The sequence below is a fragment of the Magallana gigas genome, chromosome 10 (genome assembly GCF_963853765.1).
Source record: "Magallana gigas chromosome 10, xbMagGiga1.1, whole genome shotgun sequence".
In the NCBI taxonomy this organism is placed as follows: Eukaryota; Metazoa; Mollusca; class Bivalvia; order Ostreida; family Ostreidae; genus Magallana; species Magallana gigas.
Genome location: NC_088862.1, coordinates 32,841,186 through 32,850,593, shown reverse-complemented (window position 1 = coordinate 32,850,593; position 9,408 = coordinate 32,841,186).

Below are 9,408 nucleotides of genomic sequence, written 5' to 3'. Positions count from 1 at the left end.
ACTGACACGTACACAAAATAGCATTTATTTATTGCTTATCTGCAGTATAAATATGTTTAAGGAAATTAATATATAATAAGCCAGATGTTGGCCAGATAATTGTCCTGTTATGGGTGTAACAAAGTCAATGAATAACTCTAAAGTAGTCAACAATAATTGCATGAGTTTACACAATTTATTTTGGACTCATTTAATTGCATGTTAGAAATAAATGCATTCAATTTTAAATAAATTGCATTTGCACATAAGGATTTACCTTTCACGAGTTGTTACATATATAGTTTTCGAATTATTACATGTTGTTTGGTCGGGTTGCAGTCCACGTCCGTTTGCGTGATTGCAGACCTTGACGCATCAAAGACGTTTCTTAGACCATAATATGAAAACAAATGCGTCACAGTTTTTGTAAAAATATTCTCTGAAACGGGCTTCAAAAATTCACATTCATTTGGTATCGAAGAGTAATGACATTGACTTGTCTTACACAACTTTTTCAGCTTGTGCTTTACACGTGACACTTTGAGTTCAAACTACCTTGAAGTCATTAAATTTCTATTGGCTATTGACAAAAAAAGAGACGCGTGACCATCCAATGAAAACGAATACACAGAGTTTGATTGACAGGTTCAGCCAGGTGCAGGTCTTACCCGATGTCCGAGGTTATGTGTACTCGTTGTACACAGCCGAATAGTCTCTATAACTAGTCTTCTTTCAATATGCGTACTTTTCTTTTGTTTGTTTAAAATTAATTCAATTTTGTAAAAAGATAAGTATATTATTTCTTATAGATTTTTTTCACGAGAATATCTCAACGGAGTTTTGCCAATCAGTTTAAAGTAATGTTTAACATGAGCGCTATTTTGAAACAATTAAATTGTCAGAGAGTTCCGAATGAAATCTAATGAACGTTTCACACGGTTCTCGCACGCTTTGCCCGAAACGATTTACACGCTTTGCCCGAAACGCTGCACGCTTTGCCCGAAACGCTAAACGGTTTACATGAAACGCTTCACGATTCACACGAAACGCTAAACGGTTTACACGAAACGCTAAACGGTTTACACGAAACGTTTCTCGCACGAAAGTCGCACGCTTTTTTGGTGTAGTAGTACGTTTCAGGGTCTGTACATTATCCAAATTAAAGAGTATATTTCAAAATTGTTACTGTTTTACGATGCATTCTGTGATACTAATGAAGCATTAACCATTTAATTTTCAGAGAATTTATCATTCTAAAACAATACACATTTTAAGAGAAATTTTTCTTTACACATATTTAAAGGTAAATACTTTGATCATTTCCTTACATGAGATTCATCCATTATTGTTTCAGATGTCTTTGAAAAAGAAGTGTTGCTAGAATCTAGGTTCCGAATTAAGCGTATATCAATATTGATTTTAGATTTTTAAAAATGACATCGGTACTTTGATTAGAAGCCCTTTGTGTCGTTTGCAATTATTGCTGAGTATTAAAAGATGTTCAGATGATGATTGACACACAATGTGTAGGCTATCAATAAAATACAACTGGAGATGTCCTTGCTCTGACACGTACACTAATTGGCATTATTGCTTTTGTGTTCAATTACATGTATTTATAAGGAAGTTGATTTCAAAAATCTAAAAATTTGTTTCAAAATGTAATTTTAGGACAATTTTATTGAATGTTTAAAGCTAAAAATGTATTTAAATGCAAATTCAAATGCAATTGAAATTGCAAGGGTCTGCGAAGCCATTCCTTTAAAATAAACTTTATTTATTAAATGTAAACGTTTATTTTGTACAAATATTCACGTTATGTTTTTAAAAAAAAATATGAACACGTGTAATAAAGTAAAAAAAAGGGGATGAAACGTATAACAAATCTAAAGGGACCTAAACAAAACAAAAATTGAATTACATGTATCCTTTTTTCAGTTTTTATGCATAAAATGGTTTACTAGTACATATAGAATCAAAGTACTGAAGTACTGAAAGCTGGGCTCTTTTGGTGTGTCTTTATGCATATTGTGTAAAAAAGAATGAAATCTCTTTCTCTCTCTCTCTCTCTCTCTCTCTCTCTCTCTCTCTCTCTCTCTCTCTCTCTCATGCTTTTAATGTCGGCAAAGCGTCAGAGAGCGACCAAATTTTGTAAGCGGCTAAAAACAAATATATGTCTGTCTAGTAAAAAGAAGTTCAACAGTTGCTGCCTTGAATTTTGCAACAAATGTTATATATTCCATCCCCATTTCTTCAACTCGCAGCAAAGTATTTCATGGAAATTCATGGGCATTGTATGTGTCCAAAATGCAGAGTCTTGTTTTTAAAACATGTTATTAATAAGAAAACTAAAAAAAGAACGACAATTCACTCTTTAAACACTCATCTTTGTAACACTGACTGTGCTGTCATCTCTAAAGTACATTAAAGTGGTGTTTTAAGTGGTGTATGTTAACAGGATTTATATAATTCTTTTTTTAATAATGAATATTCTTTTTAATTTTTTTTACTGTCAGTGTAAGTGATAACACTACGAATCAATTTTGTAATGAACAGACCAATAAATTCAAATGACGTATCGTCGGGCAAGCGGGCTATGCATGACTAAAAGAAATAAAAATTACATAAAAATGTAAATATTTTAATTTTCAATTGTAAAATTGCTGAAAATTTTATTTGAATATAAGTAGAAAAATCATTCTTCAAATATTTTTAAGAATATTTTTGGCCGGGGCGCGATTAAATATTTTATAAATCCTGTTGGGCTATATTGGATCTGACCATGTCTGACAAAAATTATTGCCTCATAATACTCAAAGAGTGATTCCATATTCTTAAAATAAATTTGGTACTTGATGCACTTATTTTTTTTTGCCACACAATTTGCAAATTCAAACATAAACGTATGTATAGATAATAATATACCTGCAGTTATAAATTGTGAAATTAGCGAATGTTCATTTAAGCATTGAAACATTATATTTGTATATAGTCTCATAACTGCAGTGATATGTGCATACAAATCTAATAACGTTAGCGCGTTATAAAAATTGGTATGCGCACAACACTGCAGTTATGAGGCCTATTTTTCAAAAATTTAATGATTCAATGCTTATATGCATATTTTTTATTTTCTTCCTTGTTTACAGCTGTGATTTATATCTTTAAAATCTTATTTTATACTAAGGGTAAGTTAATATAAATGGAAAAGCCACTGTAACAACCACAAACGTAAACTTTGGTTTTCTCTTGTGACGTTGCAGCGTTCAACGATTGTAATGTCATAATGAAACTCAACATTTAAACCTTTTAGTATCCTGTGTGTGTTCCGGCGTTATAACTGCAGTAGCTGTCAACACACGTTACATGCAAAAAATATGTGTAATGTAAATATATGGGTTTTTTATTCATATATCATTTCCAAGACATAACTGTAAAACAAGTTGAATTTCTCATTCATATTTATAATGTTTAATATACCCCTGATTACATTTATATGTTATATACAGGTTATAAGCTTTCTATGTAATATCCACATGCTACAAGTATTACGATGTATGTATCTTACGTATAAAAGTTCTTGTCCTTGCCACACGTTCCCCCTCTCAGTCCTCTTACCTGAATTTCAAGGGTTTTGCAAACAGCTACTTATCCAAATATTTGATAATTGCTGGACATTCTTTCCCTTGAGCTATTTTTACTATATCTAGTATTCTTATCAAGCAGTATCTTTTTGTCTGGTAATGAATATATGTCTCTAGGTTACGGCGACGCGAAAGACGATCACAAATCACGAATGTAACGGTTCCGGAAATACCTTCTTTTCATGTTTAGTATTGTTTTATAGATATATATCTCAATTGTAGGTGTTTAGAGTACGTTTGATAAACCCATACTTAAAAGATTGATTTTATTTTAAATACCTTAACTTAGTGCATTTTTTTCTTGTATTGTGTGTGTTTATGATTATTTTTGGAATCACCATCATAATTTTGTGCATGCAAGTAAAAAAAACAAAACGTTATTCTATATGACAAGATTTGGCAGTGGTAATGTCATTGGAATCATTTTAATACTGAAAACATTCACATCATTTTAGGTTCTCTTTTTTCAATATTGACATCATCATTATCTATTAAGCATCATTATGAACGGAATTTTACTTTTTTAAGCATCTTTTATGACAAAAATTAAGAAGGTGTTTTAGATTCAGATTGTGGAAAGAAATACAAAATGTAATGAGTGTAAGTGTTCACAACGGTTTTCTCCGGGCACACCTGCTTCATACATCAATGACTCCCATCGCGCTAACCTCCGTGCCAACGAGAGGTATGTTTATCATTCGTTGTGAAAAAAAAAGTCCAGATTAGCTTAAATGACTTTATATATATTCTTTACCTATTTTATAGTGTTTAATTTGATGATAAGATATGTTCCATGTATTCAAATTTAAACGACTCCAAATGAAATCCGGATTCATATGTCCAATACTATTTTAATTCTATGCATTCTCTGTGTATTTAATTCGTCCGAAATGTCAAACAAAATCCTAGACTTCGAACTGAATGTCTTCATTTTGCATTTTAATCACAGAATAGAACGTGGTTTGATATCACAGTTACCTAAACATAAAGATTTAATACACCTTTTTTAAACAAGTTATTGCTATGAAGCATCATTCAACTTAATTTGTGTTTGTGTTTTTATTATTTTTTACCATACTACCTTTCATTTGGTTGATTTCAGTAGCGCTTTCTAAGAATCAGTATCCTTTCTGTATCTTTTTGTAGACATAGATTTTGAGAAATCTATATATCTATATATATATATGAATAAAGGTTAGAAGAGTTTAAAATCCATACAATTTGTACCTAACTTTTTTTCGCTGGTATAAGCTTTGGTATCTATTTTTTTTAAACAAAAGATTTGATGGAGATGCAGAACAACGGGCGCACTGTTTTTTGTATACACTACATGCTCTGAAAACCCCTGTCCGTATGAAAATCAGCCCATATTTTCTTGTCACCCCAATCTTTTCCCTGTCATCCCCTGTGCAGTCCCTTTCAGCCCCAGTACACTTTCCATGTAGACTCTGTAATCCCCTGCCAGCCACTGTCGCATTCCTTGTACACCCTGCGATCCCCTGTCAGCCCCTGGACACATACCCTGTGTGCCACTGTAAGCCTCTGTCACCCCCTGTAAGCCCCCGTTATGTAAACAACTGTATTTCCCAAACGTGCATTGTTTACTTATATTTATATTATATCCAATTTTACACAAAAAACGACATTTAAAACCAGGATTTTTTTTCATCGAGCAAATACTATGTATTACTACGCAGCGCAGTGAATACCATTTTTCCGTATACTATAAATTATAGCATTTGTGTTGCTCACCCTTTTTTAAATTATTGTGCTATTCACTTAAAAATTACTTCGTGGTGATATTACAGAGAAAGACAGTTGGAAATGTAAATCTAAGGTAATGTAAAGCAAGACAATTATTCTTGGTTTAGACGTCGACGGTGCTTGTTTTTTCTTTGTGGAGGGCAATATTATAACAAACGTGAATAATTCTTACTCAGCATTGACACAATAAATATATTCATGTATATAGACAAATGGCTTGTTTTAGAAAATTTAAAACAAATTACCGTGTTTTGTAATTGGTAGGGAAAAAATAAGTGGAAAATGAGTGCGGAAATTCTGCAACATTCTTTGCAAGTTACCCTGAGAGAGAGAGAGAGAGAGAGAGAGAGAGAGAGAGAGAGAGAGAGTTGAATATTTTGGAGGGGTAGCTCCTTTGTAGTCCTTTGACGATTTTAACTGTTATCAGTGTACGCTGTCCAGTTCAATAATATATATGCATCATTGTAGCGAATTATTATCGTAAATATACATGTAAAGCGATAATAGAGTTCATAGATAATTAAATACATGTATACAAATACTGGTAACGGGTAACGTAAAGACACGCATGAATGATCTTTAAACAAAGTTCCGGGTTTTAAATTAGAAAATATCATACATTTTTGTAAAACGAAAAATATTTGGGAGCTAAGCAATATAGTTTAATTCATATTAAAATGACTGTGTTGCAAATTTAGAACTCTTTGTTTTCATGTTTGAAATTCTTATAACTGATAAAACAAAATTTAAGATATCTGTCTTCTTTCCTTGACAGACAGGGAAAGAAAGTCATAAGGGGTGCTTAAACAGTATAGTTCATAATTGTTTAGCAATACCGAACCTTCAAATCTCATGAAGTGTATGTATATACTTGTACATTATATACGTGTGTATGTCACCTCATTGTTCATAAGCCCTCTGCCATTTACTTCAAATTGTCAAAAAGGGCTGTGTACAGTAGTTATTATATATTTAACCCCTCTGTGTTTAGCCAATAGTTATACAGTAACCTGAAGCTGTTTGACCCCGATATTCTGCCAAAATTCTCTTATGATTAACTCGGCAAAGTTTGTGATTTCGTCTGCAAGAAAATGTCATCATTTTGTATGCAAAACCTTAAAATTCGAGAGAAGATTGGAATTTATTTGAATTCTTTTCTAAATGCTAGTGAGATTGAGATTCAGATTCTAATCTTTATTCCGAGTCCGATTTATATACTGAATTAGTGAAAAATCGCATAATTGTTTACATAATAATTGAACACTCTAAAACAATTTTGTCGTGTTAAATAACGTCACTATTCTGCTTGTTATTGTCTTTAAATTATAAAAAAAAACCATGACATTTTATGTAAGCAAGTGTTTTTTTTTAAATATTGCTCCTGTCTATATCTCGTTCTCTGATATTTCTATGTAAGATAAAAACAAATTATCATAAACATTATTACAACAAAAACTCTTGTAAGTAGACTGATTCCAATCCTTTCTGGCTCAATCTTTACTGTAGATTCTGAATTAATTTGAACATTATTGACTAAATATGCACTGGTCTCAAATGGATCTATTCCACAAAACCGTCAAACTAGGCAAAGTGTTCCATTTTGTATGAAACAAGAAAATATCATCTGTATGCAATAATGCAAAAATCTGACATAAGCGGTATAGCAAAAGTACTCGCGATTTTTTCAAAATGGCGTCAACCTTCTTTGCGCGTCTCGATTGGGAAAAGAACCATAAATCTACGAAAAATTAGAGTTTTCCGTTCATTTGTTTACTAAGTAATCGTTATGAAGAGAGTGAAATTATTTCATATATACTGTCGTCTGCACCTTGCTTTGTGATCGTAAACATACAGAGTTTAACAATGGATCGAAAATCTGGTGAACTTACCAATGAGGTTAAAAACTTATTGTATCTTTGAAAATTGAAAAAAACCCACAAAACTTGTGAAATTGTTCGGCTGTTGAATGTTATTGAATCTACCATTTGCATCTGTTTGGAATAAGTATATCTAACGGTGAAGTGTAGAACAGTTACATCGAGTTGGTAGACCTCGAAAGTTGTCTCATAGAGTTGAAAACTGGATAATGCGTGTGGTTAAAAGTAACAGGTACAGGACCTTAAATGACATCACACTGGATTTTAACGAAGGAAAACATTTTCGTACAGAAACTGTCCATAAATGGACAGTCCAGAGATTTCTAAAAAAAAAAAAAAAAAACAGGGATATAAACAAAAAGTTGTGCGAAAACGCATGGTTGTTCGTGAAGTAAATCGAAAAAATCGATTATCTTAGTGTTAGAGAAACGACGATTAACAGTAGAACAGCTTTGAAATAAAGTAACATTTTTTGACGAAAGTCAAGTTGTTATTGTTGAAAATTACAGAGTTTATGTCTGGAGAAAGACAAACGAGGCGTATCTATATCAATGCATGTGTCCCCCTCGTAAGCGTCGAGTTGCAGTTATGGTGTGGTAATACATAACTTATGATGGTGTTTGGTAACATGACTGCTTAAAAGCATATTGACATATAGCGAGACATTTTTCTAATAAACCTTACCTTTTCCAAGATGACAATGCACCCGTGCACAGAGCCAGGATAACATGTGAATATCAGGCAAATATCATTTCCTCCATCACATGGGTGACATAGTCCCCGAACATTAATATTATTGAAAACATTTGGCTGAAAATGAGGCGCTTACTCTAGAACATTGCCTGAGACATCACTAACCGATATGAACTTTTTAATGATATACTTGACATTTGGCAAAACTGAACACGTAAAAAAAATCCTGTACCTATCAATTCCCCGTCAGATCCGAGCCGTTAAAAGATTCAAAGGTCATCTCGCGATATATTGAGATAAGTAAGTCAGTTTTACATAAATTTTAATAGTTTTATACTTGTTTACGGCCGCCATTTTGAAAAATTGCGAATACTTTTGCTATAGCGCTGTAAGTTGGGTAATATTCGTGGTAACTATTGAAGAGATCAATCGTTTTATGTTAAGTCTTAATTACATCCTTCATTGTCAACAAGCGCCTAACTATGTTTTAATAAAAGCGGACATTTTTATTAATTGTTCATGCTTTATAACGTAATAATTGTGTTTGCTATTGTCTTTAATTAAAGTGCCATGATATCATTTACAGACACATATTTTGTGATTAAATTATTTTACGTTATTTGAACCACTAATTGAATTTTTACAAAAATATTTGATTCATAAAGATTTGATCAAAATTTCGTAATTCTACTATGTATTCGGATTTACATTCATATTATAAAAGCATACAAACAGCAAACATGTCTATTTCTTAACCATTGAGCCTTTTAAACACAGAGGCGTTCCTTAGACATTTTCGTCCATTATATGAAAACGAAAGTTTCACAGGTTTTTGTTAAAATATTCCCTGAGACAGTCTAGAAAATACACATTCATTTGGTAAACAAATTTTACAATTTGCACACCAATTGCACCGTGTCATACTTTATTTATTATGCAATGACGACTTCATTTAACTATTTAGTTATAGGTAGATTACTAAAAAAAGTTACTCTTATCCGTTTGCCTTGAAAATAAAACATTTATACAGTTACATACATAATGATTCTAGTCGAATCATTGCATGAAGCTTAATGCTTAGCATTACATCAACAGAGCTGACCAATGTTATTACATGCCAATCATTCCTTTCAAAGAAATACTTGTTTATCCTGAGCGTTTGCTGTACTCGACACAAACTTAGTTTAAACCGTCTTTTTATTGACTATATAATGATTGACATAATAAAAATTATAGAGTAAATTTAAAACTTGTTACCGATTAATGATGAATTTTGTTTTAATAAAGCATGACCCATTTAATTTTCAGCGAATTTATTATTTAAAAACAATTGACACCGAATGGATTTATTTCTTTACACCTTTTTAGATGTAAATGCTTGCATTATATCCTTACATGTGATTCATCCATTATCATTTCTGAATTCTTTGAAAAAGAAGTGTTTTCAGATT